Source organism: Ruditapes philippinarum, unplaced genomic scaffold, assembly GCF_026571515.1.
Source record: "Ruditapes philippinarum isolate M1 unplaced genomic scaffold, ASM2657151v2 ctg1556_1_1_1_1, whole genome shotgun sequence".
Classification (NCBI taxonomy): Eukaryota; Metazoa; Mollusca; class Bivalvia; order Venerida; family Veneridae; genus Ruditapes; species Ruditapes philippinarum.
The window spans coordinates 23,308-30,925 of NW_026866328.1; the positions used below are offsets into that span (position 1 = coordinate 23,308).

General features: G+C 36.3%; 1 long non-coding RNA gene across 1 annotated transcript; it reads left to right on the forward strand.

Annotated features, from left to right (window-relative positions):
* The first annotated feature begins 1,466 nt into the window (after window positions 1–1,466).
* LOC132732143 (uncharacterized) lies at window positions 1,467–3,086 on the forward strand. The gene is made up of 2 exons (XR_009625992.1): window positions 1,467–2,211; window positions 2,837–3,086. It is a non-coding gene; the product is annotated as an uncharacterized LOC132732143 (long non-coding RNA).
* Window positions 3,087–7,618: the final 4,532 nt, after the last annotated feature.

Consider the following 7,618-nt stretch of genomic DNA (forward strand, 5'->3'; position numbering starts at 1 on the left):
TCCAGAATTTTTTAACTTCTCCGTTGTTTTTCCTTGTCTCCAACACGAAAACCCTATTAGTGAAGATGTTTTCTGTTGTGCATTTTTTCATTTGAAATAAACAAACTACATCTCTTTGTTACGATTAATTTAATGGCTGATCAAGTTCAAGGTCAATTCAATGCAGTCTAAATGTCAACAAGCGAAGCGTATACACCATCTCAGTATGGGCGGAGCGTTGCATTGTTTATCCGATATTATTGGATAATACACGTCACGCGTATACTTAACTTCATTTGCATACGCTAAAACGGTATGGGAAATAGAGTTTTTTCACACGTTTGATTGTTCACACTTGTGACTTAACAAGGTGGCGTTCTCTAAAAACACAATTACTTGACAGGTAAAAGTGGTCGTTTAATGAAAAGATTGATGTCAATTAGGTGGCTAATTAGCAGTCGCTGGTCGCGTTGAGCAAAAGTCGCTTAATACATTAAAGATATAGAGAGAAAATGATCGGGGGGAATTTAAAGTGGTCGTTTAAGACAAAAGTCGCTTAATACACGTGGTCGCATGGGCAAGTTAGACTGTATTGCTTAGTTTAGTGATCACTGCGGTATACCGTACCCCGGATATTGCTCGATATTATGAGGACTTTCATCCCATTTCGCGACTTTGAACGGGGAACGAAGGTAAGTTCAGCGACGATATTTTCCAAACTAATGGCTATTTCATTTGTCTAAACGAGTTTTATATATCTAGAGGTATTTTTGTAGCTCTAAAAGACGTAAAAATATGACAGCTATTTGTAAAATTGATTAAACTACCCCTAGACGATCCGCTGCTCACTAGAAAATACTGACCGCGATACTGTAGAATCGTTAGAAATTATTATATTACCAATATAAAAAAAATGAATCGAGCAATTTTTTTATTCACAATCCAAGTATGCCTTGTCCAAATTTCAGGCAAAAAGTGTGAAAGTACAAAAAGATACAGGCCAAAAAAGATACAAGACAGTGTACCGAATATTGATTTTAAGTGTACAGAGTATTGCAAAATAGCCCAACTTTAGTGTACAGAGTATTGCAAAACAGAATGAGCACATTAGTATGGAAACTCGATATTTTTGTCTAATTTTAACGTCTGTTTATCGATTTTATTTCATTTTTCTGATAATGTACTTGTTTATATGATATTTATTCAAATATTTCAGATTCAACAGTGCATTTTCAGTGTTATTACTGTTCTTTTCCTACGGGCAAATACAGAGATTTAATTTCCAATTTGGTTGAAAATCACACTATGGATGAAATAAAGAGTGCGCGGGGTCGGAAGCAGGGTAGAACCATCAAAATTGACGATAAAAAACTTTAAATACATGTCTCAAGACACTTTGATCAAGGAGACCCATCTCTGAAATGGACAAGAATAAAAAATACATATTTAGATGACATTAATAATAGGTTTTACAGGGCAAGTTTGCCTTAACCCTTTCCCCCATGAGCATATTGTGAAAAATGGCCATTTTCACTGAAAAGCCTCCTGTTACAAGTTCAAACTGCTATGAAACTATGAAAAATGCTGCAATACTAATCAAACTTGGCACAAATGTTGACTGGACCATTGCTTTTGTAACGACATGCTCAGTCTTTAATTTCCTGTTACCATGGCAACGAGGGACATCTCAAAATTGCCAAAAAATCACTTTTTTGCCTCGATTTTTTCCATCAAAATTTATTTCAAAGTGCTGCAACTTCTCAAGGGATTGAGATAGAGTCAAAGGCTTTTCAGCGTTGGTTACACGTTACCTTATGATCGACCTGGGGTCATTTTAAGCCTCTCACAAGTCCAAAATTTTCTTGGCGATGAGGGGGACTCCGCCCCCCTTCAAACCCCCCAAACAGAAGGGGGCACATCCCCCTTCTGGCAACCCCCGATGTTATATTTGGATGGGGGACGGCGCCGAAAAAATGGTCACTTTTTTTAACAACATTTCTCAAACAAAAGACAGTGTTTGGGGCCTAAATAGGGCATTTTTTAACTGTTTGAGGCCTCAAAAAGGGGGGGGGGCAAAAAGCCGTCGAAACACGCTTATATAAGGGAAAAGGTTAACAAAAAATGATGAAAAACCTTGGAATCGCCCAAAATCCAGTTTTTCCATGTTAACATGTGGTCTTTTACCTAATTTTGGTGAAAAATTGTTGTTTTGTAACATTTATAATTTTTTTAGTTAACCCATTCCCCCATGAGCATATTGTGAAAAATGGCCATTTTCACTGAAAAGCCTCCTGTTACAAGTTCAAACTGCTATGAAACTATGAAAAATGCTGCAATACTAATCAAACTTGGCACAAATGTTGACTGGACCATTGCTTTTGTAACGACATGCTCAGTCTTTAATTTCCTGTTACCATGGCAACGAGGGGACATCTCAAAATTGCCAAAAATCACTTTTTTGCCTCGATTTTTTCCATCAAAATTTATTTCAAAGTGCTGCAACTTCTCAAGGGATTGAGATAGAGTCAAAGGCTTTTCAGCGTTGGTTACACGTTACCTTATGATCGACCTGGGGTCATTTTAAGCCTCTCACAAGTCCAAAATTTTCTTGGCGATGAGGGGGACTCCGCCCCCCTTCAAACCCCCCAAACAGAAGGGGGCACATCCCCCTTCTGGCAACCCCCGATGTTATATTTGGATGGGGGACGGCGCCGAAAAAATGGTCACTTTTTTTAACAACATTTCTCAAACAAAAGACAGTGTTTGGGGCCTAAATAGGGCATTTTTTAACTGTTTGAGGCCTCAAAAAGGGGGGGGGGGCAAAAAGCCGTCGAAACACGCTTATATAAGGGAAAAGGTTAACAAAAAATGATGAAAAACCTTGGAATCGCCCAAAATCTAGTTTTTCCATGTTAACATGTGGTCTTTTACCTAATTTTGGTGAAAAATTGTTGTTTTGTAACATTTATAATTTTTTTAGTTAACAAAAAATGATGAAAAACCTTGGAATCACCCAAAATCTAGTTTTTCCATGTTAACATGTGGTCTTTTACCTAATTTTGGTGAAAAATTGTTGTTTTGTAACATTTATAATTTTTTTAGTTAACCCTTTCCCCCATGAGCATATTGTGAAAAATGGCCATTTTCACTGAAAAGCCTCCTGTTACAAGTTCAAACTGCTATGAAACTATGAAAAATGCTTCAATACTAATCAAACTTGGCACAAATGTTGACTGGACCATTGCTTTTGTAACGACATGCTCAGTCTTAAATTTCCTGTTACCATGGCAACGAGAGGACATCTCAAAATTGCAAAAAATCAGTATTTTGCCTCGATTTTTTCCATCAAAGGCTGCAACTACTACTCAAGGGATTGAGATAGAGTCAAAGACTTTTCAGCGTTGGTTACATGTTACCTTATGATCCACCTGGGGTCATTTTTAGCCTCTCACAAGTCCAAAATTTTATTGGCGATGAGGGGGACTCCGCCCCCTTCAAACCCCCCAAACAGATGGGGCACATCCCCCTTCTGGCAACCCCCTGATGTTATATTTGGATGGGGGACGGCGCCGAAAAAATGGTCACTTTTTTTAACAACATTTCTCAAACAAAAGACAGTGTTTGGGGCCTAAATAGGGCATTTTTTAACTGTTTGAGGCCTCAAAAAGGGGGGGGGGGCAAAAAGCCGTCGAAACACGCTTATATAAGGGAAAAGGTTAAGAAACATATCGACGAAATTAATAAAATATTGGCCCCAGGGCTAATGCCGTCCAAGCATGCCGGTATCGTCTTAACCTTTTACTGCATGAGCATAATGCGAAAAATGGCTGTTTTCAAGCCTCTTGTTACAAGTTCAAACTGCTATGAAACTATAAAAAATGCTTCAATACTGATCAAAATCAAACTGGGCACAAATATTAGCTGGACCATAACCTGTGGAATAGCATGCTCAATTTTAAATTTCCAATTATCATTGCAACGGGGTGGGGGGGGGGGTGTCTCAAAATTGCCAAAAACCTCTATTTTGCGTTGTTTTTTCCCATCAAAACTGATTTCAAGGTGCACCAACTTCTCAATTGATTGATATAAAGTCTTAGGTTTTCGGCGTTTATTACACGGTACCTTTAAATCGACCTGAGGCCATTTAGCCCCCCACAAGTCCCAAGTCTTCTCGGAGATTAGAGGGGCTACTGCCCCACTTCAAACCCCCAAACAGAAGGGGGCACACCCCCCCCCCCTGCCTACGTAATCCCCTTGATGTACCTTTTTAATGGGGGTGGCGCCGAAAAAGTGATCACTCTTTTGAACAACAATTCTCAAATGAAAAAACCGTGTTTGGGGTCTAAATAGCGCATGTTTTACACTATTTGAGGCCTCAAAAGGGGTGGGGGTGTAAAGCCTTCATGAGGTAAAAGGTTATAAGGAACATAACCTTTTTATTGCATCTGCTGCCCTTTATCATAATCTTATCAAAATCTATTATTCGGTTTTTTGAGCTGTACCCGCTCGGCAGTCATACGGTAACTCATTGCTTATGGCGTAACAAAATTTCACGTGCAGACGGTCTGCCGTTGCTAGAGTGCAGGTACAAAATGCCCGAAAGTTACCTTTATATGGATTTTTGGCATAGTAGGAAGTCGGTTGATATTAGATATTGGCACACTTGCTCAATACCGTCTAATATTGACAATCTTGAGGCAGTATTAATGCACTTTGGATGCATTTTTTACAATTTAATTAAAGTAAGATATGCAATAATTATTAACAAATTCTGGGAAGGTTGACCCTTCGATAGCAACGAGAACATTTTAAACACAGAAAATTGCTGAGTTCGTTCGGCTGAGATTTTTCAAGAGCAGGAATGAAAATCTGGATTATTCGCAGATGTTTCCAGTAAAGTACCTCCGAATTCTGCATATTCTGCACATATAGTGTAAATAAGTATACACAGTAAGAAATATTTAAAATTAAATGTGGTAAATACTTTGTGTTTACTACTTGCATTTACTCTTCATTGATAACCAATACTTGTTACACTAAAAGCAATACTCGTGACACCGGCGGGCAACTCCAACGCAATACTCGGTACACTGACATGTGTATTTATTCTCAAAATGCACTGTCATCTGAGGTTCTATTGTTGATTGAACATTTACAACATAAACATTATCATCATTATCACATTTCACTCGATTCAAGTTTTTCTTTTAAAGAAGTATATGCACAAAAACATCAAATTTGATTGATCCGAGCTCATTTATCACGTGAGCAAAGAGACAAATTTTACCTCCTAATTACATTTCAAAGCTATTTCTCAACATTTTTGGGGTTTCAGTAACTAGAGAAATTATCGTAGTATTTGTTTTTCTACAAAATTTATATCAAACCAATTCAAAATGACTAAATATCGTCACTAAACATACCTTCTTTCCTTGTTCAAAGTCGCGAAATGGGATGAAAGTCCTCATAATATCGAGCAATATCCGGGGTACGGTATACCGCAGTGGTGATTGGTTAATTAAACTAATATGTTGAGAAATTTAATTATTAAAACATGTACATTGGAGGAGAAGTAATAATAGAAGAGAAAAAGAGATAAGGAAAAAGAGAAAGAAAGAAAGTCACTTTACTACTATGGAGTTGGAGGACCTTTTTCTTTTCAAACGAATATTATTATGTATCAAATCTTTTTGTTTTTTGTATGTATTTATGTATATGTGATATAATTGTTTCGTTTTGAGCACCGGTAAGTGAATTATCGCCGTATAGTAAATTATTCAATGTTACAGTTGTTATTTGACTTAAATTGTTTATAAGGACAGTGCGGTCATCTTGATACATGGGACAGCGGAGGAAATAGTGTTCTGTATTTTCTATTTCACCACATATACAAAAAGGGCTGTCTATTATGTTTTTAGAAAACAGGTGTTCTTTCAGAGAGCTGCAATGTGTTCTTAATCGTGTGTGTATTATTTGATATCTTCTTTCACCTAAATAATAGTGACCTGGAACTTTTTGGACATCTTCATTTAGTCTTTTTTTGAAAATTGCAAGCGATGGTGCATTTCTTAGTTCGACAGGGAGATCATTCCAGTCTTTAATCGAAGATGGTAAGAATGAATTTGAATAAAGTTGAGTTTGACAGAAAATATTTCTAGTGTTACTTGCATTTCGTAAGTTGTATACTGGTTTCATAGCAGTTTCCGTCCCCTAGCAGTTTTACGGCCGTTTATCATTTTCGTCCAGTACAGTCTATTTTTACCAGTAAGGCATCCACATTACTTCATCAATCAGAGAGACATTTGTTTTCTATGCTAAACAGCATTTAAAATAGTACAACAATTTATACGTTTTGAAGTTTTGCCTGTTATTTATAATTACGTAAGAGAACTTGCGACTTTCAAAAATAAGCAACACCTGGGGAATTATACTTTGAATATCCATGCGCAATAACTAAGACTTCATTTTAGGTAAATCAATATCTCAGAAAATATTTTTGCAGACGACACGAAAAGGTTGGGAAGTTCTGTTTGTTTGATAAAACCATTTTAACATTGCTTTATGGTACTGAATTATATTCAAAATGAAAAAATGTCCGGAAAACTGCAATGAATTTTTTAATAAAGGTAAAAAAGGTGTTACATTTCAGGCCTACATTCAAATTAAAAAGTAAAATGAAAGTGGAACATTATACACATGGCAATGCTGGACAAGTACCTAACTTTGTCCTGTCAAAGTTTTGTACCCCTCCGTAGACTGATTTTTATTTTATTTGTTAAAAAGTGCGATTTGTGGCCGGAAACTGCTAGGAAACCAGTACTGAAGTTTGTCCTACTGTGTTTGGAACTATGGAAGATATTGTGGAGATAGGTGATTGAACATTTTATATAGCAGAATTAGTTTGTGTTTATAGCGTCTTACTTTTAGGGGTTGAAAACATTTGTCTTCATACAGATTTGAGAAAGAAACAAGTTTCGTTGTACCAGTTATAATTCTGCAGGCTTCAAGTTGGAATTTTTCTAACTCGAAAAATCTCTTTGAGACGACAACAGCCTTAATTTTATAACCTTTTTTATCCTAAATTTATTCAATTCATATATCGTTTTAGAGGTACATATAATATTTAATTGTAATTATCGGGTGGCGATATGAATAAACGATATAGCGAGAGTGAGAGACGGGCGGTGGATGGGTGGATGGAAAAGAATGGTATAATTGCAGTCTAATTTCCTCTTAAATTTGTTTATGGGGACTAAATGTAATTATTATATTTACAAACAGCTTAGGTAACAGTATGATTCAAATGCCAATCATTGTTGTCAAATAATTAAGTCGTCAACGAGTTTAGCATTGAAATAGAGCAAACTTAACATAATAACCTGCACCTTCGCTTATAATCATTACATGTTTTTATCCTCTTAAAGTTTTGAAAAAGAATGTATGCTTCAAATTAACACAGATATACATACGTCTTTTCAACTCCATGAAATTAATAAAACGGAAAGTTTGATAATGCAATTGTCATTTTTTGCAGGGGAATATTTTTTAGCCAAGAGAAAATCATTTACACGTGAAACACTGCAAAATGATGCAAAATAATTCGCAATGAAGCTCATTGATACATGTCATATACAAAAAA